Source organism: Patagioenas fasciata, chromosome 5, assembly GCF_037038585.1.
Source record: "Patagioenas fasciata isolate bPatFas1 chromosome 5, bPatFas1.hap1, whole genome shotgun sequence".
In the NCBI taxonomy this organism is placed as follows: Eukaryota; Metazoa; Chordata; class Aves; order Columbiformes; family Columbidae; genus Patagioenas; species Patagioenas fasciata.
Genome location: NC_092524.1, coordinates 66,408,689 through 66,433,388, shown reverse-complemented (window position 1 = coordinate 66,433,388; position 24,700 = coordinate 66,408,689). Strand labels below are relative to the sequence as shown.

The following is a 24,700-nucleotide window of genomic DNA, read 5'->3' as shown; positions in this document are numbered from 1 at the left end:
GTGGCCTGACTTGGTCCCTGAGCATCGGGGATTAAAACACACAAGCTGGCATCAGCAGAGCACGGGCACCGTGCGGCTCGGTGGGGATGGTAGCGCCGGAGCCAAAGAAAACAGCAGCTCTGCCGGGTCCTAGCTCCAGAGGCAAAAAGACCCAAGTATTTTGGTATTTGTAGAGAAAATGCTCCAGTTCCTGCTGCTGAATGATAACACCCCATCAGACCACCACATGGAGCACCATGGGGGTGGGCAGTGAGACCCCCGTCATCTCCAGGAGCTTCCCCCATGGGCTCTGCCAGCTCTCTGCAAGCCGGAGCTACGGCAGATTTAGCAAATGGGCACAAAAAAGCCCTTTTCCAGGGCGATGTGCCTCCAGCAGCCTCAGGCCAGACGCCGGCAAAATTCTTTCCGAGCATCTGTTGCTCATTCCGACAATGTCAGCTTTGATTCCCCAGGACCCCACGCCGCTGCCCTCGCCTAGACACTTCTGCTCCAGTGCAAAAGTCGACATGAGGCACGAACTTGCCTGGTTCTGAGATGGAAAAAGCCTGGATTGCAGGGTGAGACCCCCTGGAACGCTGCAATGGCGGGGGACACGGGTCACCCCATAACCTGAGTAGGAACCACCACCCTGGCCAGTTTTGCAAGGCGATTTCCAAAGAAAACCCCTTGCAAAAACCAAAGACAGCTGGAAAAAATTCTGGCAATGAGGACTCAGGCACGGACCAGCCTCCACAGCACTGGGATATCCAGGTTTTCCAGCTGCGCTTTCCCTGCCCTAGGGAAAAAAAGCTTTAAAACTCCGTAAGAATGCACCGCAAACCCCTTATGCGCTTTGTAACTCCAGAGCTACGCCGAGAAAATTCCTCGATCCACCACGTTTTTCAGCCTAGGCTGCTGGAATATCGTCTCCCTCCCTTGTACCAACGCCATGGGATAGACCCCGTCACAAAGCTCTGCTGTAAAGTAAACGTCACGCAATAAAACCTGCCGGGCTTGGGAAAAGCAGCTGGGCCCGTCGCTGCTGACTCGGCGAGGGATTTATTCAGCACAGGGTCTCGCAAACACGGCCGAGGGCAGGCGGAGGTCCCGGAGCAGCATGCCAGGCTCTCATAGGAAATATAAATTCAGATGCAGTTCCAAGGTTGCGGATTTAGCATCGCTTGAACTTGCCGGCTGAGGTGGGTTTTTCTTCCGAAGAAGCAAAAGTGCAGGCTCTGTGCACGCCAAGTGAGGCTGGTTTGCATGTGCAGCATTTCTGCCCCCCTACAAGGATTTAATTACATTTAAAAGAAGTGGCTGAACCTCCGTGCCCATGGTTTTGGGTCAGGTTTGTACCCTTGTGGTACCCACCAACCATCACAACACCAATGGCTCAAACCAGCCCCAATCTCCAGCCCCTAGAAAGATCCAGCCCATATCTCCATCACCCAGATTCATACCCTCCTTGCCGAAATACCAATTTAAAAAAATAAAGTCTACCTTATCAGATATCTAACCCATCGCCAAGCTTTTGTTCCAGCCCTCCCGATCCACAAGTGGGGTGAGGGAAGGGATTCGGCACGGGCCATCCCGCGGCGAGAGGCAGCCCAAAGCGCTGGGCAAGACGGGAAGATGAATTCACAGGGCAGGAATTTCTTGTTTTCAAGAGTTTAGAGTCGGTTTTTACGCCACATCACAGGGAATAGGTATGCGCGAGCTGTTATTACAAGTTTTCAGGCCATCACTTAATGCAGCTTCTCCTAACCCAAAAGCTAGATTAATTCCTGCCTGTGGTTGCCCCGTAATTAAAATCGTCTCCAATTCTTCATGAACTCAACAGTTTCCTCCTAATGAAGAGAGGCAGATGAAAGAGACCTTCACTGGGAAAAAGGACTCAGTTATAAATATTACATTACTTCATCCACCACAAAAGCTATTTATTTGGATGCTGTAAACTCAGCCTGGGCAGCCAAGGGCCCACCCCACCAGCCCCAGAAAATGCCCTAAAGTGCTGGAGGTGTCCAAAAAGGCCTCTGAAAGGCAGGTCCCCCCATAAGCAAAACTGTCACCAACTCTGCAACACTCCTCCTCTTCATTCTCCTCCTCTTCCTCGCCTTTGGCTGCTGCAATGGGACAACAGCAAGGGGCAGAGTGGGTGCTGGGGACACCCAGGGTCAAGTGCATCACCCCAGAAACGGGATAACGGCCCCTTTGTCACCTCCTATTTGTGCCACAGCAGCAATAGCGGTCAGCGTTGGGGACAATCCCTGCGGGACATCACACCGGGATGTGGGGAAACACAGGCTGAGCCACGGTAGCTCGGGAATCCTCTCCCCCCGTCTGTTCTTCTGCCACGCACGGAGCCGAATCCCGCCTGGAAGCGGGGATTTTCCATCTGCCTGTGACTGACAGCGCAGCCACCCCAGGCCTCTTCATTCCTTTACTTTGGCGTACTAAAATATAAATAAAGCCGCCCGGCCTCTGCGGAGGATGCACGCAGAAATGGATTTCGTTGGCGCAGGCTCCAGCGAGGGAGGGACGGCGCCTGCTCTTCCTCTTCCCTCTTCTGCGACTGAACCGGCCCCTTCCATTTTATTTCCTTCCGGAGAACTTTGCCCCAAGCCTTGGGGATTAGAGCAATATCTGCGAAGAACATCCAGTTGCATCAAGACCGCACCATCCCAACGCTGCAGAGAGCACAGCCCTGAGTTTCCAAAGCATGGACCTCTCTGTGTAATAAACTGTCCCCCGAGATGCTCCAGCCCTGGGCAAACCCTTCCTTCCTGGGGAAAAGCACTTTTGGGGAGGCCCATCCCCAGCACCCAACTCCCAGACGTGCTCCCATGTGTGGGATCAGTGCCCAAATCCATCCCTGCTCTGGGAAATACGCACATGGGGAGGGAAAATAAAGGATGTGCAGCACTCTGCAGATAGCCAAGAGCTTCCAAACAGCTCCATTTTACATCAAAATGCACAGAACCACGCATGGACCATCTAGAGCATCCTCGCCTCCAGCTCCAGATTCAGCAAAACGAAGCCAAACAATGTTACTTGTTTTTAATCCTGAAGCGGGCAGAGCAGGGGGATTTGTCTTCCCCTGGCAGCGCCGTTCCCCGGTTCTCCAGCTGGGATTGCTCCCCGGCCCCGCCGGAGCCTCCATAAACTTCCCTGCCCCAGCAGCAACAGGGAAAGTCTGTTTTGTTTTCCCCATGGAAAAAAAACCTAAACCCACTTTTCAGACAAGAAAAAAAAAGCCTAAAACTCAATTAAGAAGCAGGCAGATATTTTAACTACCGCCATCATTTGTATACTCCATCTGGAGTCCAAAGGCTGCTATTTTTTTTTTAGGAGGATGGAGCTGACATCATCTTAATTTGAAATTCACATTTATTTTTACATCTGGTCTGAATTAATCTTTTTTCAGCATACTGACTTTCATGTAATGGAATAATTGCTTACAGACTCTGGGTTTAAAGAGCCTGAATAAACCCAGTTTAAAAAAAGAAACCCCTTTACAAAACGATAGTAAAAAGCCAGTACCTTTAACCAAACCCCAATATGCCTTCGGGACTGGGAGTTTTAAACAAAACAACATCGCTTTCAAGCAAGAGAGCTCAAATTAATCCCCGCTCTGGCCAAGAATTGGAGAGGGCGAGCGAGCTCCGTGGAAAAAACACCGTCACAAACCAGCCCGGGAATGAGGCAGAGCAGCAAAGCTCCGCATGCCCGGCTCCATCACCACCACGCAGAGCATCTCTGGAAAAGCGGAGTTTGGCTTTGAGGGAAAAACATCCTCATGATCAGGAATGCAGAAACAAAAAAAAAGCTGATTCAGGACCACGAGATGACAGCAAAAGGTGGCAGGGGGCACGGCGGGGACAGGCACTGCCTTACACCCACGTGAGAGTCCAAGGACACGGGAACACCAACCTGGGAAACCTCAGCCCCAATTTCCCCGCTGCCACGAGGGCACTATGTCAGTTCAAGCCCAGCTTAAGAGCTGCATGGGTTTACCCTTGACACCGCCAGAATGTGGAGGGGATTTGCATCCCCTGTTGGAAACATGGAGAAGAGCATTAGTGGGACTACCAGGTACCAGCTAGCAACCCGAGCCACAACAGCCCCACAGTCAACCCATGGATAAGGGGGTCCACGGACAAGGCGGTGCCACAGGTGACTGTGACCCAGAGACAGAAGGATCTGTAGATGAGAGGATCCATGGGTGAGGGGACCAACAGATGACAGGACCCATGGGTGAAGGATCCCATAGGCAAGTGCAACCCATGGGTGAGGAGACCCATGGGTGAATGCAACCCATGGAAGAGAGGTCACACAGACAAGAGGACCCATGGGTGAGGGGACCCACTGGTGAGCATGGTCCATGGGCAAACGGACCCACTGGTCAGTGTGAACCATGGGTGATGGGACCTATGGGTGAGGGTGACCCATGAACAAGGTGTCCCACAGGCAATGGGATCCGTGGGTGAGTGTGACTCAGGGGTGAGGGGACCCATGGATGAGTGTGAATCAGGGGTGAGGGGTCCCACAACTGAGGGGTCCCATGAGTGAGTGTGATCCACTGGTGAGTATGACCCATGGGTGAGGTGACCTGTAGGCAAGTGTGACCCACGAGCAAGGCACCCCAGGGCTAAAGAGATGCATGGGCAAGTGTCACTGAGAGGCATGGGGTTCCAAACACAAGGGGACCCATGGGCGAGTGTGACCCACAAGCAAGGGGTCCCAAGACTGAGAGGACCCACGGGCAAGTGTGACCAACGGATGAGGGGACCCGTGGGCGAGTGTGACCCACAGATGAAGGGACCCATGGGCGAGTGTGACCCAGGGATGAGGGGTCCCGCAGATGAAGGGACCCATGGGCGAGTGTGATCCAGGGATGAAGGGTCCCGCAGATGAAGGGACCCGAGGGCGAGAGTCCCCACGGGTCGCCGGGCGAGGGGCGGACGGGGGCGGCGGGGCCGAGGCGGCGGCGGCGGGGCGGGCGGAGGTCCGGCGGGGCAGCCCGGCCGCCGTTCGCCCCCAGCTCCCCGCGGGCGGAGGAAATGACTCGCATTCCTGCAGCCGGAGCCTCTCGCACTTCTCCGCCACTAACTCATCCCCCAAAGCGCAACAAGCAGCCCCCCCGCCGGCCCCACGCCGGGCCCACCCGCGGCAGCCCCCGCGGGGGAACCCTGCCGGGCCGGGAGAGCGGCAGCTCCGCCAAGCCCAGTCTAACCGAGCCGGGCCGGGCTTAAGCCGGGCCGGGAGCGCGGTGCGGGGGCGCCGGGCGCGCACCTACCTGCGGCTCCGGGGACCGCGCTGCCTGCCGAGCCTTGATGAGCCCTGCCTTGCAGAGCCGAGCCGCGCCGAGCCGAGCCTAGCGGAGCCGTGCCCAGCCCAGCCCAGCCCGGCCCAACCCGCCGCCCCCGCCCCTTCCCGGCCCGCACCGCCCCGAGCGGCACCGGCGCCGCCTCCCGCCTGAGCGCGGTCCCCGGGACAGCCGGGGCGGGGGAAACCGGGCAGCCCCGCGGAGCGAACCCAAGCAGCCCCGGAGGGATCCGAGCAGCGCCCCCCGCCCCGTCCCCGGCGAGGGAAGCCGAGCATTTGAGCCGGAGGGGGAGTGGGAAGTCGCGCATCCCCCCTCGCCCCGGTCCTGGGGGTCCCGTGTTCCCCAGGGGAGACACGAACCTGCCCTGGAAGGGACCTGAGCAGCCCCTGGAAGGGACACGGCAGCACCTCTAGGGCACTTGTGCATTTTCCAGGTGGGAACTCAAGCTCCCCTGGAGAATTATGCTATCCCCCGAATTATACTCGCCACAGAAGTCCAGAGAGAGGAGCTGAGCATCCTCATGGGGGGACCAGGACATCTCCCGGGGAGGACACTCACATGTCCCCAGTGGGGACCTGAGCATCCATGGAGAGAGGACCCCAAGCTCCCCCTGCACCCAGCCCAGTATCCCCAGCCCTGGCTGTGCTGCTGCTGTATTAAGCCAGTACTTAAGAGTTGGGTTGAGGTAGGAGCAGAATTAGGACCCAATCCTGGTCGCATTAAAGCCACTGCTGATGTCCTGGCAGCCTAATCGAAGGTGAGCTGGACTCGCTCATGTGACGACCAGCTGCCGCTCAGTGAACGTAATGGGGCCAATGTGCACACAGGTCTCTGTAGGTGACTCAGGGCAGGAATCTCAGCAGCAGCACCAGAAACACCATAAATTAGCAGCAAAGCATCTCCAAGCCGCTCCTTCCTCAGAAGTGCCATATGATGAGATTGTTTTCGGAGTAGTTATTTATTCCTCACTTTTAAGTGTCTACAGGCGTTTTTTGGGATGACCTGCGAGGCTGCCTCTGCCCCCACAGTCTTTAAAAGGCTCTGGGAGAAAACAGTCGCTTGTCCCCAGACCTAAATAAAGAGCAGCTCTGCTGTGAATACCCTGACACTCATTTCTGAAATCTGTTTGCAGCTCAACAGATCGTGCTGGGTAATTACATTATGTTAGTGTGCGGTACCAGCACTGGGAATCCAATACACTGCTCTCCTCATGGAAAAAAAACAGCCTGGCTTTCCGCAGAGCCGGGGCTGTAAAACCCTCAGCTTCGGGCTCGTTGTCGTGCTCTCGTCCATCCCATGTGAAATTCAAAGAGAATTTCTACCCAGCAGCTCATTCCTTCCTGCATCGTGGCGCGTCCCTGCAAAGCCACCTGTGCCAAATGTCACCGCAGCCAAGGGCATGGGTGGCATCATCTGACCCCTGTCAGAAAGGTCTTTTTTCCCAAAAAAATTCACTCTGAAAACACCCCTCCTGTAGATAACTTGGGGGGATAGCCAGGTAAGGGCCAAGCATGTGGCAGAGCTGCTGTTCGGCTCATTTAATCCAACTCATCAAATATTTTAGGGGTCGGGAGGGCACAAGTGGGATGCAGCCCCATCACTTTGTGGAAGACGAGTTGGTCCTGCTGAGCACGTCCTGCACAGCCCCTGCCCCATCTCTCGCCCCCCGCCCGGCCTCATGCTGTACAGAAATACAGAACACAGCGCCTGCCTTGCCGCAGAGGCTAAATAAAGCAGCAGGAAGAGCTCTCGAATACCAGCAAGGCAATATATAAACATGTACGTGGATGGCACATATGCTAATGCTGTTCTATAGCCGAAGAGAAAGGCCGTGTCATGAATTGACGTGAGATGCTCTCATGATCGGAGATGAGTCTCTGGGAAAAGCCGCATGAGCTGCCCTAGACTCTGATTTTGGGAGAGCTCGGAAAGATGGACAACAGCCAGTGTCCGGTCTGCCTCTCCTCTTTGGGAAAGGAAAAGCCCAGAGACTCCAGTGACATTTCTCTTTGACAATTCTGGAATTAATCTTGCTCAAAGTCCAAAGAAGCGGAAACACAGATGGAAAATGTAATAAATGGAACTCTTGTTTTGGGTGGGTTTTTTTTTGGACAAGGTTTAACTGAGCTAATGGCATTGCTAGGCGTATCTCAAAAAAAAAGAAAAAAAAGAGGTGTTGTGGTTATGACTGAAAATACCATTCACATAAAATATACAGATTTTTCTAGCACTAGATATATTTATATTAAGAGGATGGGAAACAGCAGCTGTTCACTGTGATCCTGCATTATCACCAGCCGAGTATCTTCCATCCCAGTGTTTCAATAACAGCATTGTTACTGGCAGGGATGGTCGCACAAACGTGTGAGCTCTCTTATCTCATACATATTTTCCCTAGGATTTTGCTAATGGGATAAAAATTATAAACAAAGCAACAGAGTAACAACTAAATCCAGTCGGATCTCAGCATCCCGCTCCCTTTCCCAGGAGCTAATGCTCTTATGGGAATAATTTGCAAGTCTGGGTCTGTGCTGACCATCTCACAGTCACTGTCGGTGCTCAGCATCCACCCACGTGATTTTTAGGATGTTCTGTTCAGAAAATTTACCCCAGCCCAGCATCACGGGGACATCAATGTCTGTCTGCAATGCTGGGCTTTTGGGAGGGCCCTTGTGGGGTGCATTTGGGGACAGAAGTGTCACCGCTGCTTGACAACGCCTGGCACAGTATCAGGGCTCCGGCTGCAGCTGAGGTTTGGAAATTCTTCCCTGGACCAGACAGGAAAACAAATCCCAGCTACTGTGAAGGGGCCGTGCTCAGGCCGGGGATGGTTTCTTGGCCCATAAGGGGAAGAAAATAAATAAAGAAAACCCTAGCACGGAGCCACAACAGTCAGCGCGTTGCTATAAACTCCAGAGAGGAGCTGGACCTTGCGTCGCTTCTTGCATTTCATGGGGGATTTCCAAGGAAGTTTTTCGTCCCTCCTCATCCCGGCTGGGGGGACATTTCCCCCCTGGTGACCGGGATGGAGGGACCCGAGCTGCATGCTGGGGAGAGGGTGCTTCCTCCAGTGCTTGCTGGGCCTTTTGGGAGAACGACCTCTGATTTTTGGCCAGAAATACCCACTTCACAGAGACATAATCAAGCTTTTCACTTTAATTTGTTTTATAATGGAATTCCTGGGCACACATTGGGATCCCTCTGCAGGGTTTTTGCCCCGATGCTGCTCCACTTTGCTATTAGAATCATAGAACGGTTTGGGTTGGAAGGGACCTTCAAAGCTCCCCCAGTGCCACCCCTGCCATGAGCAGGGACATCTTCACCAGCTCAGGTTGCTCAGAGCCCCGTCCAGCCTGGCCTGGGATGTCTCCAGGGATGGTTCATCCACCACCTCTCTGGCCAACCTGGGCCAGGCTCTCATCACCCTCAGGGCCAACAATTTCTTCTTCGTGCCCATCCTAAATCCCCAGCTGGCCTCAGAGGAAATGGGAGTTTCCTGGGGGGTGGCCTGGGGACACCCCAGCTCAGGACCCTGGTGGTGGCCGGGGGCAGGGTGACCCATTGAGCGTGCTGGGGCGGCCGGCCATGGCACACAGCCATCGGCGCTGGAGCAGGAATTCCAGCAATGCAGAACCACCCCCGGCTCCCCAGCCATCCGGGGGAAGCTCATGGAGGGGGGGCTGCTGTCAGGTTTTGAACAGGGTGGGCATTAGTATATTTAACTGGAACCTCAAATTTCGCTCTGTATTTGTGCTGCTACCCTCACTCTTTGCCTGGGAAGTCAGCGAGGATGAAAATACAAAGGAGTTTCATGAGATCTAAATCAAAACAGGGCAGGAAAGACAGAAAATCCAGCCTGAATGCACAATATTGGAAACATGAAGAAAATTTAAGCGTGCATCCCAGTGGGCAGGCATCCCCCCTGCTTGCTGCTGTGCCGGTACTGCTGATATACTATATTCTGCTAATCTACCCCACGGTATTTACAGCTGCCTATAGCCCAGGATCCTCTTTAACATCCAGCCGGATGCGACGCGAGCCTGTGGGATTCCTCGGGATGGCCGGATGGAAAGCGGGATCACCTCCCCTCCACCAGACCCCCACCTCCTCATCCGGCCTGGGACCTCGAGCTAGGTTTTATTCCCAAGTTATTGATAAACCTGGGCTGAGATGGGCAGGGACTTGCCGCAGGGCAGGTCTGGTTTTGCTGCAGCCCCCCCGGCCCTTTGCACAGTGAAACACTTGTCATCTCTGCAGCCCCACATAGAAAAGCCTGTCCCAGTGCATCCCCCATTCATTCCCTTTCCTGGGGTCCTAAAGGGGCTTTTTTTGGTGCTCTGGGCCTGGGGGTTATTCCCAGGCTTGCTCTCAGCTTCTGAAAAACCCATGGAAATGTGCTATAATTCAGGAAATGCAGTGGCCAGTGCAGGGCAGGGGGGGATGGTGGGGGTGCAGACGGGGAGGAAAAGATCACAGAAGAGGGGGAATATTTTTAGCCTGTCTGTGTGTCTGCTCGCCGAGCTTCAGAGACGCCCGGCTGACTTCAATCACATCGGATGGAAGGACAGACGTCTCCAGGATGCTCCCATCCCCCAAGACAGGAAAGAAACCCCAGCAAGGGCCTCCCCAGGGGGGAACACCACCAGCCCCAATGCTACGAGACATCAGAGAATCCACAGCAGGCTGATGGAGTGGGCGGAAAGCTGGTCTGTGAGTTTCTCTGCTGAAAAAGAATTGCAATTTGTGCAAACAACAGCGACATGAGGAATGAATTGTGCACAAGGGGTCATGGACCAGTCTGCCATTGGCACTGGGGGAACTGGAGATCTTCCAATGCACTTCCTCTGTCGGAGCAACTGCAGCCACACTCCTGTGCCCTAAGCTGACGCTTAGATTAGGCTCTTGCCATAAATACATTTAAATCAGCCTCAACTCCAGTGCAGGAGGACATGAAAGGCCACATTGCATGGGGCAGGGTGGGCATCTCCTCACCACCATCTCCTCCATGCCCAGCGCTGTGGCCTGGCGATGCCTCAGCACACTGGGGAGAGGTTTTTCTTTGCCCAGCATGGTTTAAAACACCCAGGGCAGGCAGCTGGCTGCAAACCCAGCAGCTGCCTGTGGCCAGCACAGGTTTCAGGAATCCATTGCAAGGTGGATGCTGATTTTAGGTATCACCTGTATCCCTAGGGTGGGTGGGCAGCCAGGGGTGCGGGTGGGCACCTCTTTGCCCAGGGAAACAAGGCTCTGGCCTCCCGCTTCATAAATATGCAGGATTGCAGCATGGAATCATAGAATTATCAAAAGTTTGGGTTGGAAGGGACCTTCCAAGCTCATCCAGTGCCACCCCTGCCATGAGCAGGGACATCTTCACCAGCTCAGGTTGATCAGAGCCCCGTCCAGCCTGGCCTGGGATGTCTCCAGGGATGGTTCATCCACCACCTCTCTGGGCAACCTGGGCCAGGCTCTTACCACCCTCACTGTAAAAAATTTCTTCCTCATGGCCGATCTGAACCTCCCCTCCTTTAGTTTGAAACCATCACCCCTCATTCTATCTTATGCTAAAATGTCTGTCCCCAGGTCCAAAAAAAAAAGCCAGCCCAAGCCACTGATTGTCCCCCCAGCCCCACCAGCCCCAGGGACAAACACCCCGGCCTGCCTGAGACGATGGGGAGCTTGGCATTGGCCCGATGTATCCGTCACCCATCTATCAATGATTTACTGCTGCTCTGAAGGGGTGTTTGTGCTGCTGGCGCTTCCCAGCAGCCCCAGCCAAGGTCAGCGCTCTGCTCAGAGGACAGACGGACACTGAGGGGCAGAAGGGCCAGGAGCCCACACAGTGCTGGTGGGGATGAGGCAGGGGCAAAGCAAAGCTCCCTCACATCCCACCAGTGCGACAGGTTGACCCCAAGTGTCCCTCCTCCCCAGCATCCCTTCTCCTGAGCGTCCCTCCCCCTGCCATGCTGAGGAACCCTGGGACAGCTGGGGACACCCAGCTAATGCTGCTCTTACACCCCGAGGGGTTACAGGTACAAACAGCCCTCACTAGGGCTCTGCACTACAGGGGGGTGAAAACCTCTTTTGGAGGCACCGTCCATCCGTTGGAGCCAGGCCTGGGAACTGTTTATCGCCAGGGTCACCGACACAGTGGCCATCACAGCCTAAAACTATCCCTGTGAGCACCCATGGCTCCGAGGTGCTGGGTCTGGATGGCACCAGGTGCCTCGCACACAGGAATACAAAATGCCAGCAGTGTGGGGCAGGATTTGTGCAATTCCTCTGCTTTTTGAAGCAGCCACGGCATCCTTTAAGTACCTGATCAAATGCAAATTGATTTTTAGGAAGTGGAGTGAGCAGACCTCCACCAGGATCCATAGCCTGGCTAATATTTATCTCATGGGCTCTCACAAATAGCTCGTTAATCTCTTTGTATTTAATTAATGGTGCACAGGACCCAGCCTGCTGCAGCTGAGTTCCCTGGGCATGTTGCTGAGCTCCCTGCAGCTCCATGTTGCTTCGCCCTGGCCATCTCTTCTTTCCTTCCCACTCCATCCAGTGCCTCTCCTTCCCCTCTTCGCTCTATTCCACCCCAAGGAGATGCCCCTGTCACCTGGAGCCAAAAACCCCTTATGTAGCCTCACAGTGAACCAGGAAAGGCTTGAAACCTCATGGCTTCAGGCACCAATTGCAAATATCTCACCTCTCTTGCAGCAAATATTTCATTTATCTATTTACTTATTTAGCTGTGAGTTAATACCGGAGGCCTGAGAGCATCCTTGCAAACTTACATGTGAGCAAATGCATTGGAGGGGTTGCAAAACTGCAGTGCATTATTTCAGTGTATTTGCCAAGGCAGTATTTTGGGGTGCTCCTTTTGCAGGGAATGCATGTGCATATGCCTGTGTATATGTGTATGGACATATATATACATAAGCACACACACACATATATATAAAGGCCATGGAACTCAGCATTTTCCCAGTGAAACACACTGTTTTGTTTTGGTTTTCAGGGCAATTTTCAGTGGAAACATTTCCCAGACTTGCCATTTCCCCGGGAAGCAGCAGCTGTGCAGCCTCCATCCCACCACGTCTTTCCCCTGCCAGCTCACACATGCGACTCCCAATTAATTGGACAAAGAAAAAAAGCCAAAACATGTTTAAATGGTGAGTCAGGCAGGCGCAGGCAGGGCTTGGGCAGAGCACCACCAGATTTAAACTTGCTGGGAAAACATGGCTCTGAAATGGCACCATCTTCCCTTAATTCTGCGCTGTGCGGGTACCCGGATGGGTTGGGAGAACACCAAAGCCGGGTCAGGCTCGGGGACGTGCTCGGAGCGGTTTCCATCCTGGATTCCTCCAGCATTGGCTGATGCGGATGAGAGGCCCCAAGGTAAACACAGTGCCCAAGCCCCCCACTTTTGGGTGCTGAGGATGCCCTGATCACCCACCTCTGGGTGCTGGGGGTGCCCTGGCACCCTGCAGATGGAGAAGCAGACCCAGCACTGACCCCAGCCCAGGGTCCTACATGTCCTTTGCTCAGGTTTCAGACCCCTGAGAAACCCCCTCCCTCTCTCCCTGGTCACCCCTGGGCTGGAGGAAGCGGGGTGCTCAGTGGGAGCACAGGCGCTGGTTCCATTAAAGCAAACTGGGAAAGGAGGAGTTTGCTCATCCTTCCCCAAGGCTGCATCTGGGAGCCAGCACAGTGTGGGAAGGAGGAACCACGGCTTTGGAGACCCAGCTGGGCCACCCTCTAAATGCCACAGCCCCTCCCCACCCCACCAGGCTCTTACCCCTTTTTTGGGGTCTCACCCCAGCACTGGGTGCCTGGCAGAGGGGGGATTTGCACAGCAGCACCCGTGCCCCCAGGCAGGGCGTTATCGGTGCAAGCCCTGATCTGCAAAACCCTGATCGCATCTCATGTGTGCTCACGTTTTCATGACGCCCTGAAAATCCCCAGGAGGTTTTTGGGGTGCTGTATGTAGCCGGGTTGCCCCCACAAACACCCCCTGGCTGCAGCAGAAGCCAGGAGCACTTTGCAAACCCAAGCTGTTTATGAGCTATATGAGCACAATAAAGCAAAAGCAGCTGTGGCTACTACCTCCTTATATGTGGGGTTTTTTTCTTCTTCTTCCTCCCCCACTCTGAATTTTTATGATCCAAATATAAAACCCCAGGAAATATAGGTTTAGAGCGCTGACACCCCTTAATGCAGGAGTATGAAATGCAGCACCCTGATTCTCATCCATCCCTGGAGCTGGGCGTAGGGATGGGGATTACAGCGATTCCCACAGTGCCCATGTGCACAGAGCCTCTGTGCTCCAGGTTTTCCAATGATTTTTGTTTTTTTTTTTTTAAAGAAAATACTAAAAATAAAGTGCCTGTAATCCGGTGACGGGCAGCAGGACAGATATCCCAGGTGTTTCTCATTCAGCCGTGCCACAGCTCCTGTTTGCACAACAGTGCCCCTTGCCAACATTTCTTTGCCTGAGCTCTTACCTGAACAAAGGCGAAGGGGTGAAGGATGCTGCAGGAGTCCCAGAAAAGGACTGGGAGATAATACTGTCACCCTCGCTGAAACCCTGCTATCAGCACTGCTGCCGGCTCTGATTGCTTTGTCAGCACTAGCTGTATTTAGGATTAGTGTATTTTTTTCTCTTTTTGGCTTTTTGGAGAAGCACTCTCAGCTTCAGAGCTGTGAGCAGGAGAGGAAAGCAGGACATTAATATTAAAACATCACCTCATCCCTGCAGGAGGGACTGTGGGACAGGGTTTACCAGGGGCCATGGCCTGGCAGGGGAAAGCATGCTGGTATATATATATTTTTTCAAAGTAAAACAGAAAAGCAGGATTAAGCTGATTTTCCCCCCTGTCCCTTGCACCCCAGGCTGTGGTAAAGCTGCTGTTTGCTGCCCTGTAGCTGCTTGGTCCCGGGACCGAGCTGACTGCGAGTGGCACCGTGGGGACCACAACACACTGGTTTGGACACTGGCTCTGCCCCAGCACCTGCACACTGGCACCTAAGAAATACTGGAGCCTTTCTAACTCAGCTGAGCAGGTTCCTAAAAATCTGTTGGGTCCATAACCCACGGGCGAGCTCAGCTGTCCTGGTGCTCACCCTCCACAATTTCAGTGTTTTCCATGATCTTGGTGACACCCCCTCCAGCTCATGGCAGAGGCACTGCGGTCCTCCTGCCTTATCCCACCCAATAAACCCCATCCCACTGACCCACACACCTCATCCTGCTCCAAAGCCCAGAGCAAGTGGCACAGATGGCTCCTTCGTCTCCAGCCACGCTTCTCTCAGGTACACAGCACCCACTTTGCACTCTCCCCTGTGCAAACACAGCCCTTAGACCTGTCGCTCTGATGAGGTTCGTTCATTTTGCTGCTTTGCACAACCACACTGGCTAACTGAGCCCCTGCGTCAGCTCCCCCTGGTTTACACCCCTCCTGCCATTGCATGTGGCAAAGGCAGTGTATCCTCCTCCCCAGATTTACACAGACCCTTCAGCACATGCTTGTGTATGGCAGAGTGACTCCTTTTACATCATAGAATAATCTGGTTGGAAAAGACCCTCAAGATCATCAAGTACACCCATTAACCCAACATTGGCACTAAACCCTGTCCCTAAGAACCTCATCCATACATCTTTTAAACACCTCCAGGGATGGTGACTCCATCACTGGTAAGGTAACAGCAGAAGCAGCAAGCAACCCCTGGAGCAGCCAGGACCCCCTGAGCCCGGCACAGGCTGTGTCCCCAAGGCTGTGTCGGAGACTCTCTCTGGAGCGAAGGCTGGTGCTGCCTCTCCCTGCCACCCTCTTGCCCGACCAGATGGGTCAGTGGGGACACACCAGTGCCAGGAGACCGTGGGTGTCCCCAGCGGGGACTGGCCAGGATTCATTGGCTTCATCAGAGACCCCGCTCCAGCTCCTAGCCTTTTTGTGATGGTACTAGTACAGGGGGCTGTGGGCAGGAACATCCATCTCCCAGTGGGACCCCCCACCATGGCAGCCAGCCCAGGTGGGAGCAGCCCTCAACCGTGATGGGGATTTTCTCATTTTCACAGCAGACCCAAGAAGCGATGTGTCCCTTGGCTGGGGTTCTCTTAGCTCTTCGGGGGTACGGGATGCTGCTGCAAATGTGCACTGGCCCAGCCAGTGATCCTAGTAGGTGATCAGGTAAACAAAGCAGAGAAAATAAGGTTTACAAAATACTTTTCCAAGTATAAGTCCCTATTTTTTATGCTGAGGGTGGTGAGAGCCGGGCCCAGGTTGGCCAGAGAGGTGGTGGCTGAACCATCCCTGGAGACATCCCAGGCCAGGCTGGACGGGGCTCTGAGCAACCTGAGCTGGTGAAGATGTCCCTGCTCATGGCAGGGGTGGCACTGGATGAGCTTGGAAGGTCCCTTCCAACCCAGACCATTCTGCGATTCTATGGTTTTTCAGGTATAACCAGGCCAGTAAAAGGTCTCTTCCATTTCTTCACCACCAAGCTCAGCAAACAAACCTACCTGTGGAGCAGGATTGGATGCTTTATCACCTTCCCCTGTTTGTGTTTATGACAGGGCTGGTTCTTAAGCTGCTGCATGAAAAACACCAGGCCTGCCCTCCTTTGCATGGGGCTTCACACCCAGCCTAAGCCGACACTGCACCTCCTCCTGTCCCTGTCCATCAGACACCCCAATTAACCTCCGCAGTGATTGCTCAAGGCTCTGCAGCACACGGGATTGTGCTGCTCCCTCCTGATCTGGGGGGTTCAGCTGGAGAACAGGAGCTGAGGGGAGACCTTCTGGTCTCTGAACTGCCTGAAAGGAGCTTGGAGCCAGGGGTGGGTCGGGCTCTGCTCCCCAGAAACAAATGACAGGACAAGAGGAAATGGCCTCAAGGTGCACCGGGGAAGCTTTAGTTTGGATATTGGGAACAATTTCTTCCCTAAAGGGTTGTTGGGCATTGGAACAGGTTGCCCAGGGCAGTGCTGGAGTCACCATCCCTGGAGGGGTTGAACAGAGATGAGGTTCTCAGGGACATGTGTAGTGCCAGGGGTGGGTTAACGGTTGGACTCAATCTTGAGAGTCTTTTCCAACGAGAATGGTTCTGTGATTCTATGATTTACGGGACCAGCAGCATCCCATCCCAGCGCTGCCCCATCCCAGTGGCGTGGGAAGCTTCCCACAGCAGTGCCTGGGCCAGCCGGGTGGGGTGAGCCCGGAGAAGACATTTAATTACAGAGCACTGGGTGTTTTTCCAGTTGCAGAGGGCTGGTTGCATTCCCTCTACATGCACTGGGTGCCATTAGTCCTGTTTAACAACTAATTGGCAATTAATAACATCTTTGCGTTATGCAAATGGGTCATGAATATTCCGCAAATCGATTTATTCAATGCCTTTGTATTTGCTTCGAAGTACAGTGGTGTTTTGGGGCTTGGATTATAAATATTTCTTCTTTTGCCACGAGATCGAAAAGCAGGTGTTTGGGGATGCAAAAGCAGAAAACCCTTCCCACAGCACCCAGCATGAGTGTCCAGCCCAGGGGACCATTGGCATGGGAGTTTTCCCCGCTGATGGAGCACTGGGCGATGGCTGCGAGGCAGGGCTGAGCCTGCTGGCAGCAATGCTGCCGCTGCTGCCGCTGCCCAGCTGATGAAAGGCCACGGGGACGCGTCTGTCTGTCCGCCGAGACGTGCTGGGCTGGCCTTGTCACTACTGGTAATGCTTTAGGTGGCACAGCAGAGTAGGAAAGAGCATTGAAAATAGCCTCAAATACCAGTAGGAGCAGCAAGAGCTTGCAGTCAGCATCCAGCCAGCTTAGCTTTGCTTATGTTAATGGAGGAGAAAAGGACGGCAAACAGCTCGAGGTGAGAAGATGGAGCCAGCTGGGAATTTCCGTGGGCAGGCAGCCAGCGCCAACCCTTTTATCTGCTGTTGGGGAGCGTCTGGTTCCTCGGGGAGCTGCACCCTTGTGCGGGTGCTGGGGGTGAGCTGCTCCACCACCTGCATTCCCTGGGCTGGGGTATCATAGACCCGTAGAACCATAGAATCGTTCTGGTTGGAAAAGACCTTTAAGATCATTGAGTCCAACCATTAATAATCTCGATACACAGCTTCTAGGAGGATGATGCCTGATCTCAACAGAAAAAGGAGGTTTGGCTTCCCCAGAGCATCTCATACCTGCACCCATCTATGAGAGTCTGGGTTGAAGCTGGACAACCAGTATAGGATCAACCTGGTGTTCTTCAGCAGCTTTGAAAACACTGCACATAGGGTTTTCTGGGAAGGGCAGGAAACATGGTGTCATTTATTTTGTTTTCTATTTCCAAGGGCTTAAATGGGGAGCCTTGTATAGAGTGATCCTTTCTCTTCCATCCTCAAAGCCCTGTCCCAGCAGGACCCCTGTATTTGCAGTAAGTAAAAGCCACGGTAGTAGCTACCCCTGCTCAGCCATTGAGCTGCCTTAAATCCATTGGGATGCAAACTTGAGATGCATTTTCATAGCAGAGGCTATTTACTCATGCTCAAAGTTCAGGCCCTACATTGCCATTACCTTTAATTTTGGGGGAGCAGACAGCTTGCATCAGCCCTGCTAATGCTGCTGGCTGCCCAGCAAGTCTTGCTCGGAGCTTAAAGAGGTGTCTTTAAGAAAGATAAGCAAGATAAAGAAATTAAACCACCTCAAATAATAGGAAGAGACATGCTGAGTGCAGTGTGAACACCTGCACTTTTGTCTCCCTGACGCTGGGGCTGGTTTTGCAATCAGATCTCCCCGCACATGAACTTAAACAAAGAACACGGAAAACCAGTAAAAGGCCCATTTTTCCCCAGTCTGGGCAATTCCCAGTGATATGTTTGCAAACCCAGAGACCAGGAAAATTTAACTCACTTGTAAAATTGTTTGCGCGATGCTGTCAAATGCTCGGAGAGATGTTTCACAGGGAGGAAAGCTATTTGGGAAAAAGCAGAGCTAATTTTTTCCCTGCCTGTGCCCACACACTTTGCCTTAGACTGAGCAGACCCTCCTCAGAGGAACACCTCGAGAAACGCTTCGCTTCCCAGACGACGCATGAACTTCTTATAAAAAAATCTGCGTTCCTTTGATAAATTGTTTACATTTAAGGTAATTAAACTTTAATCAGCAAAGCCAAAGAAACTGAGATATTTTTTTCCAGCAGAAATGATATAGAGATGGACCTGATTACCTATCAGATGTAACATGTCTCATTAAAACAGCCCAGCTCCTGCAGGTCTGTCCTTCACTCTTGTAGTGTGAAACAAGACGAGGAAGAACTAAGGGCGGGGGGGAAACAGCAGGAAAATTCAGGCATTTTCCAAGTGAAATGACATTGCTTAGTTCATGGAGATAAATATTACCTGCTTGTTTCCTTCTACTTTCTCATGCCTCAGTTGCAAACCCTTGGTGCTGGAAAAATCCTCCCCACCCAGGCGAGGAAGCTGAGGCACAGGTAACCTGCTTATTAGCTGAGCTGGATGAGCCAGCAAGCAGGCAGGACTGCAAGCAACGCAGGCACCGCGGGCAGGAGGGTGCTGCCTTTCCCTTCCTCCATCCCCTTCTTCTTCCCCATCCCCATCCCCATCCTCATCCCCATCCCCATCTGCATTTTCAGCCCTGTCCCCATCCCCATCCTCCTCCTCATCCTCATCCTCATCCCCATCTCCATCCCCATCTCCATTTTCATCCCTATTCCCATCTCCATCCCCATCCCCATCCCTATCCCCATCTGCATTTTCAGCCCTGTCCCCATCCTCATCCCCATCTCCATTTTCATCCCCATTCCCATCTCCATCCCCATCTCCATCCTGTCCTCTTCCCCATGGGGGAAGGACCCTCTCCTCCAGCAGCCAGAGTGAGATTGCAGGGTTTTTTTAGGAAAACTTGGTTTTTATCAGTTTTTTACCAGGAGGACAAGGCTGGCTGATGTGCAGGGCTCAGCCAGGCACCTGCCCTGTCTGTGGGACCCAGCACACAGGTGACAGTCCCACTCAGCCACTTCCCCCAGGATAAACCACCCTGAAAGCAGAGTGTAGCGTGAAAAGAGAGTGAAACCAACCCTGGGGACAAGTTGTTTGCAAAGCCACTGAGCATTCCTCCTCTTCCCTGCAATCATTAACTGATGTCCTTCTCTGCTATTAACTCATCGGGACACCAAAATAACAGCTTGCACCCTTCCTGCGGCATGGGGTGCGCTGGCTCCTTGGCCAACGTCCTTGTGCAGGAAAATGGGTGTGCTGAGTAGGGCCAGAAAATAATGGCCCAAAAATCAAGTTAAGAAATGATATTTTGGGGGTACTTTGAAGGGCCAAATGTGAGTCTCAGGGGGGGAAATGCTGGCAGAGACCCTGGCACCCCGTTCTGGGAGCAACACGGGTCTTGCTTGCAATTGACTGCCTGGGCAGAGGATTAAAAACGGTGTCATGGGGATCCTCTGCAGGAAGCTGAGGTCAAGGATGATGCTTTTGGGTGCTGGGGGTGCTTATGGGGTGCATGCCCCCAGAGGACAGGGGTTTGCTTTGCCTCTTTGCTTTGTGCAAGGGGCAGGTGAGATGGGGGAGAGGCCTGGCTGCAAAGGGAAGGAAAGAGAGGAGGAGGAAATGAAAACTAATTAACTAATAAATGTGCTGGGTTGGCTCAGGGGCAGCAGGAGAGCAATCCAGAGGGCTGACTCACTCTGACTCAGTCTGCAAAGAGTGGGTTGAAATCTGGTGCTGGCACATCTCCTGCCCCAACCACATGAACGCAGAGCTGCTGGGGCACAAGCATCCCCACAGAGACCCACCTCGTACAGGTACCACTTGGCTTGCAGGAGAGAAATCATTTTCTCCAGGGAAATGGAACCAGACGGAGCTCACATAGAATCACAGAACGGTCTGACTTGGAAAGGACCTTCCAAGGTCATCCAGTGCCACCCCTGCCATGAGCAGGGACATCTTCACCAGCTCAGGTTGCTCAGAGCCCCGTCCAGCCTGGCCTGGGATGTCTCCAGGGATGGTTCATCCACCACCTCTCTGGCCAACCTGGGCCAGGCTCTCACCACCCTCAGGGCCAACAATTTCTTCCTCATGTCTGACCTGAATCTCCCCTCGTTTAGTTTAAAACCATCACCCCTTGTCCTATTACAACAGGCCCTGCTGAAAAGTCTGGTCCAAACTTTCTTATTGACCCCTTTCAAGTATGGAAAGGCTGCAATGAGGTCTCCTTGGAGATTCTCTTCTCCAGGCTGAACACCCAACTCTCTCACCCTGTCCTCCCAGCAGAGCTGTTCCAACCTCAGGTCATTTCTGTGGCTTCTCTGGCCCCTCTCCTACATGCCCATGTCTTTCCATGGAGCTGGACCTTTTGGATGCAATCCCCTGTTTCCCTATTTTCACCTTAAAACTGACAAGGCTGCAGGATGGGTGGGAAATCCCCCTGTACACAGCCAAAGCCAGCATAGCAATGGGAGATGTTGCCCCCAGTGCAATGATCCCAAACACTAACCGCAAAGCCAGTAAGCATGTCCTGAGCCATGACAGTGACCAAAGGGTTGGTGTTGAAGGATGGATTGAGCCCTGCCTGCCTCACCGAGCAGGGACCCCAGCGAGGAGGCAGTGCCAGTGCTGCCGGCTACGCCGCCCAGCATGTCAGTGCATGCCGACGGGGAGGCACAGCCTTCCCCTCCGCTCCCGCGTGCCCCGGCTTCGCCTCGTTCCTGCCCGATGACTGGGTGTGATTGCTTCACCCCACAGGCCATGGGGTGAAGGTCCCTCTTTCCTCCCATTCCCTGCTCCCTGGGGGGGTACAAGCAGAGGGGCGTGGGTTTAGATGCAGTCAGGAGCATCACTCGAGGCTGGGGGTGTCACCTCTCTGTATCTCCAGTTCCGGGGGGCTGTGACAGTGTTTCAGGGGAGACATAGCTCCTCAAGGAGGGGCACAATTCCCATCTCCCCCTTCCAACCCACCAGGGACCGGGCTCAGCCAACACTGTGCTGTTTGAGGCGGCTGAGGGAGGTGAGAGGAGTCCCACCCTCTGCACAACCATTAAGAATAAGAGCAAGAAAAAAAGTTCTGCAAAAAGTTCCGTAGTCAAGTTGGTTTTTTCCCACCCCCAGAGGCTTTGGCACAAACTTACTTATTTTTTTAATTTTCTTTCTTTCTTTTTTTTTTTCCGTTTTGTAATATTTTCAACCAATGCATTACCAAAGTCTCTCGCCTCCTGACAAAACCCAGGCTCCCTGCCAGCACATATTTTTGATAATTCATCCATTATTAAATAAAATCAAAGATATGAGTTAAAAAACAAAGACAACACATGACTGTCTGCATCCAGGAGAGGCTGTTTACAGCTGGGCTGGGAGTTTCTTTAACTGCAACAGGATCTCCTCAAGGAAAACCCACCCAAAATTCTTGCTCTGCTCCTCAAACTGCAAACATCTCTGGGTGGCCATGCCAAAACCTGGGGATTCTACGGTGTTTTCTTGACTGGATAAAGGCGATTCCCTCCTTGCTGTGGGCTGGGCTGATAGAAGCCCTAATTCGGAGGGGGTGCTGGATGAATATGTCCCATCCCTGCCAGTGGGCTCCCCGAGAAGAGCCTGCAACCCATGGCCAGAGACAACCCGACTGGATCAGCCGGTCCTCTCCAAACAGGAGAGAGAGGAAAATCTGATGGAGAGGGAGGGGCACAGCAATTACAGCCTTTTCGCTTTAATAACCCTTGCTGCTTCCCCGAATCCGTATTTACATCCTTCTCGGCACAGAAGTAGTAATTAAAGTCTCTCCGCTCAGGTCTAAACAACAGCAGACCCTCCTGTTATGAAAAGCAGAGAGGCAAAGCTGAAAATAAACTTGATTCTTATGGCTGGAGAGGCTCAAACCCCTCTCTATAAGTTGGCTAATCAAGGGAGGCAGCAGGATTTAGGGCCACCTATTCATCCTCTGCCAGAGCATCAATACACTGCATTTATCTCCATGGGATGCTAGGGATGGAAAAACACTTGGAAAACATCTCCATGCTGCTGGTCCCTTCTCACCCCACTTTTTTAGCTCTTTACACCACCCATCACGGAGAAAATGGGTGTCGGGGTCTGTGGACACCAGCTAGCGGGTAGAGCCACGGTGGTGCTGGGAGCTGCTCGGCGGCAGCTTGTGCCTTACCGGAGCCTTGCAGGCCCTCCTCTGGCTTAAAAGAAGCGATCAAAAAATTTGAGAAAATTAATTATTCACTAAGACTGCTAATTAAGTTGATTTCTTCTGCGAGGGCACGGAAGGAAATGAGCTGGAGAAGCTTTTAATTGTTTGAAAAGAGCCGTCCTACAGGCGTTCCTCCCAAGCTGCTCTGCCTGTCGAGAGCACCCAGCTCCATGTTTCACCAGGGCCGGAGGAGTTTGCTGATATCAGTGCCAACCTCACACCTTGCAGATGCTTTCAAAGAAGCAAAGGTGAGCAGCAAGCCACAAAGGGCTCCTAAGCCCCTTCCCCAAACGCACCTAGCACCATGCTCCTTGAGGAACAAGCAGGGGCTGCAGAATGCTCCATGGGTGAAACCAATCCAGAAGAAATAGCACTTTTCTCATACAGGTTATTTCTAGATGGCCCAAGAACCCAAGGAAGATCTCATCCTGCCCTGGGGTCCAGCACAATGTGGCACTGTCTCCTGGTCAGGTCTGCACTGTGGGCATCCCCAGTCAGGAGTGGTCTCACCACCCACGCCATGTCCTCTCAGTCCCAACACCGATTCATTTTGATCCCCCTTTTACCAGGACCTTCCCTTCCTGTCCTGTAGGGGTTCAAGGAGAAAAACATTCCAGGATCTCACATGGCGGAGAACAAAAGGAGTTGTTTTAAAACAGATGGATTTGTCTCCAGGAATGGGGCAATGCTGCACCAGCCTGGTCTCTCCTGTGGAAATCAGTCCTGGCACAAACATGGTGGGCACATCCCGTCCACCCCAACCCTTCCCAATCTGGCAGCTGCCAGGATGGGAGAAATTCGAGGCTCGGCGCAGGCAACAACCAGAGATCATGCAAAGAAAACTGAGGGAAAACAGAGTGGATCCAGCCAAATGGCATCATGCTGGGAACTTGGGGTTTTCCCAAAATAGCACCGTCCTCAATGAGCATCCCTGGGGACCTGCACCATTCCTGGCACAGTTCTTGTACCAAAATGCCATGGTGAAGGAAAAGGTGGTCCCAAGCAGCATGGCTGCCAATGCTTAGCTGACTGTGTCCTCACCAGGGGAAGACAAAACTTGGTAACATCATAATTTCTCTCTCCTTTGCTGAATTTCCAGCAGCTGGAAATCATTTACAACCACTCGCAAGCCACAAGTAACACATGGACAGACACTTCTCAGTCAACGCTGCAGCCCCACAGCTCGGCTGGGAGCCAGCTAAGATGGCCCCTCCAGCACCAGGTCACCATCTGCACCACCTTTCCTTTCCCTTCTGCAGCTCAACGCCATTAAAAACAAACACACATTTTCCTACCTGGTGCTGGGAACATCTATGAGTCAGGTTCTTCCAGCAGCTCCATGGCGAGCTTGGGGTGATCTCAGAAGAGCTGGAGGATAAAACCACCAAGAGAAAAGCTCAGTGTCCCTGCAGAGGTGGGACACTTCAAGGCAGGTTACTCCTGCATGGCTGGTGAGACCCCATCCCATGGGAGCCGGTGGGACGTAGGGCTTTCCACGTCCTCCTGAGCTGGTGAGGCACCAGGATCCCTGGGAATCGTGCTCTGCTTCAAGGGACCTACCCTTTTTTGACTGGTGTCCAACCCTTAAATACATGTTCTTACCTGCTCAGTGGAAGATGGGAGAAGGCTTGAGCACCTTCCCGAGAAACACATGGGTCTCAGCAGCGTGTGGATCTTGCCTGGTTCCTCCTGCTCTTCAGCCAAATGACGGTTAGGAAAAAAGGGGGGCGCAAAGTTGCAGCAAGCTGGAGAAAAGAGGCCAGCGGTGCGAACGCTTCCCACAGCTGGTGTCTACACAGCTCTGCCGGTTGGTTAACAGTGGAGCTCTGATCAACAGGTACATTGATGTCAAGCTGGGACTTGTTCTCCTTGGCGAGGAAAGGGAACAGCAGAGATTACTAAGCAATGCAGGAATGTGGTTTGTTTAATATGAGCCATCAACACAGAAGAGTAAAATAATGACAGATGTGTAATCACATTTCCTGAGTCTAAAACCATGAGATAGAGAATTTAAACACCACTTTTCCCAAGATCAAGAAGAGGAGCCGTTTGGCTAAGAACTCATTTGGTTACTAATTTCCTCAGCATTAAATCAGCTGTTTCCCAAATCTCTTGACATACTTTGCTGAAGTGCTCCAAGGATGGGGCTGCTCCCCGGCTGCCTTTGATGTGAGGGTAAGCCAGGCGAGAAGATGCTTTGGAAACATG

General features: G+C 53.1%; 1 protein-coding gene across 4 annotated transcripts in view; it reads right to left on the bottom strand.

Annotated features, from left to right (window-relative positions):
• FRMD6 (FERM domain containing 6) overlaps window positions 1-23,845 on the bottom strand; it is a 39,554-nt gene extending 15,709 nt beyond the window's left edge. For 2 of the 4 annotated variants that reach the window (XM_065839583.2, XM_065839584.2), the window contains exon 1: window positions 5,276-5,388. The gene's annotated coding sequence lies outside the window, so the exon portion shown is untranslated. Of the gene's footprint in view, window positions 1-984; window positions 1,223-5,275; window positions 5,389-23,787 lie in introns of those variants that run through there. The other 2 variants (XM_071809778.1, XM_071809779.1) reach the window with 2 other exon arrangements.
• Between the last annotated feature and the right edge of the window lie 855 nt (window positions 23,846-24,700).